General features: G+C 41.6%; 1 pseudogene; it reads left to right on the forward strand.

Annotated features, from left to right (window-relative positions):
* LOC108307427 overlaps nucleotides 1-2,620 on the forward strand; it is a 92,644-nt pseudogene that overhangs the window by 84,224 nt on the left and 5,800 nt on the right.

Consider the following 2,620-nt stretch of genomic DNA (forward strand, 5'->3'; position numbering starts at 1 on the left):
GGTGTGTGTTTTTTCCCCGTGCAACAACTCACTGTTCTGGCTTAAACAGTGGCACTGAGATTCGTGGCGCTTTTTTTGCCCTGGAATCTACTGTCCTGGCTCCCTACTCAGTCCCCTTTTTAAACAGACGAATGGGCAACTTCCTGTGGCTCCAATCACCAGCGGAAAGGGCACCCGGACCAGTGTGTTTTGTACAGAGAACTGCTGCTCCAGGGTGTCGACAAAGCAGCCTTGCGGGGCAAAGCAGCGGCACTGGCCGGCACAGCCGTGCTGGCCGAAATAGCTGCGCTGGTGGCCCATGGAGCTCCTCCACCTGGGAATTACCTAGTCTGTGGGCAATAAAAATGCAGCGTCCACTCACCCTCTGCGCTTTTACTGGGAGCTGCAATCCTGAGCTGTTCCTAAATGGCCATCTTTGATCGATCCCCGCATGTTTCCCTTTTTCCATTTTTAAAGGCTGCCTGCATTCTTTGATTCATGGCCCTTTTCTCATGTTACTCTAATCTCTTGTTTCTGTCAACACATCTCTTACTACTGACTTAGATCCACTTTTTGATTCCATTGTGCCCACTTGGGTAATCCCTATACCCAGATCCTTAAGTGAACCGCATGTACAAAGCTCTTTTTATCACCTAAGATAACATAATCACAGGTTCTGGTCCCCCCACCTTTTGGGGGGCCAATATTCAACCTACCACAAGGAGGAACTGGAAGATTAGACTAAAGGGAGCAGTGTCCTGTGAGGTAGACCGAGAACAGAAGTGAGTTCTGGAACCGGGTAATGACAGTGCTTCAACAAAAACAGAGTAATCACTGCTAAATATCACTCCTGGATCCAGTATGATGAAGAGAAAAATTGACTGTTAGATTTATCCTGTGGAAATCAGTGCAGGCATCGAGAAAAATCATTTTACTTAGCAGAATTTGTGGAGGAAAAAAGCCAGATTGGGGTGGGCTCTGAAGACAGTGCCCCAGGACCAGGTCCAAGGCCCCATGCTTAGAGGAGGCCACACCGAGATTAACGCTCTGCTGCCACTGTCTTGAAATTCATAATTTTCAACAAGGGGTCTTACACTTTTATTTTTCACTGGACCCTGCAAATTATGCAACTGGTCCTGCAATGGAGGAACAGTAATTGGAGATAGTGATTATGGATAACTATTTTAAGGAATTTTACATACATGGAATCAGAAAAATGGAACCAGAGAAGGAAGTAGCGTCAAAGGGGAATTTTTAAATTTAGGTTTGTTGCTTTGTAGCTTGGTGCTTATTATGTAATAATAGAGAATCATGGCTGACTGGGACCCATTTTCTCTACTGCCAGATGTCTAACATGCAGTCTTCATTGATATCACAGCATAATTTGACTGGAGCCCTGTGTAGGAAGACACGCCTCTGTTTCCTGGGCTTACCTCCATCATTTTTCCTGTGGGTTGGTGGTGTCATGCATGAAGAATCAAAATCCTTATAAAGTCAAATTTTAATATGTCTTTGTAATCTACTAAGCTCCTGTCACTCTGAACTCAGAATTGGCAGAAGAGATTAGTTTTCCAGGCTTTGTTCTTCAAAAAACCATATTCTTTTAGAAGTATTTGCAGATTGATTTTATCGTGATTTGTTCAAACATTTTCCCAGGCATACCAGTTAAGCTGACTCATGCCCACGGTCATTCATTTGCTGTCATAAAGAAAGGCACAATGTTGGCATGTGTCTAAGCTGCAGGCATTTCTCCATCTATCATAGTCACTGTGAAAGGCTCCTAACCACACTTAACAAATCATCATCCAAAGAACTGTAGGAAGCAGCCAAATACACCAACCCACCATTCCATCAAGAAAGCAAAATGTAACACACCCACCCACACACACAAACACACACACACACACATCCCTCCTGTGGCCACAGGAAGTAAACTATCTTTGACATTTTAGGTTAGAATTTTTCAGAAATCCCTGAGATGAGTGCTTTTGAAACTACTAACTAGAAAAGAAAAACTCACTCTCAAACCATCTTTAACACTTATCTACAATTGTACAACTTGTTGGAGTAAATTACTCTTTTGTATTACAGCTTCAATTTTGCCTCATGGGATAACAAATCTTTAAGGTCAATCCATATTAACCATTACAATAAAGTTCAGATAATATTCTGTTACCTGATGCTGAAAATTTCAAATTTATACAGGACTTTCTTTCGTCTCTTTTAACTAACAGAACTTAGCTGCGGTACTCATTCTTAGTACTTGCTCAGTGTCTGAATGTTGTGAAGGCAACAGGGAAAGAAGGATGAAAGGATGGACAGATGGATGAAAGCACAGTCTCAAAAAAATTAAACAGACTTTTCTTCATTGATTTATGCAGTTATTGTTTGCCAATTATATACAGTAATACAAAGATAGGAAATATAATTCTTGCAATCAAGGTGCTTGTATTTTAATCAGGAAGACACGTACATGAACAGGAAGCTACAGCATATTGTGAGAGGCGACATGTAATCAAGGCCTAAGTTTTTGGGACTCCCTCTTCTTTTCCTTTTTTTCTTCCCAGTTTTCCTTAATCCTGAGTATTCTCATGGTGCTCAAACTTCTTGTCCTAGTTTAAATTTTCTCTCTCTTTTTCTT

The sequence above is a fragment of the Cebus imitator genome, unplaced genomic scaffold (assembly GCF_001604975.1).
Source record: "Cebus imitator isolate Cc_AM_T3 unplaced genomic scaffold, Cebus_imitator-1.0 Scaffold79, whole genome shotgun sequence".
Classification (NCBI taxonomy): Eukaryota; Metazoa; Chordata; class Mammalia; order Primates; family Cebidae; genus Cebus; species Cebus imitator.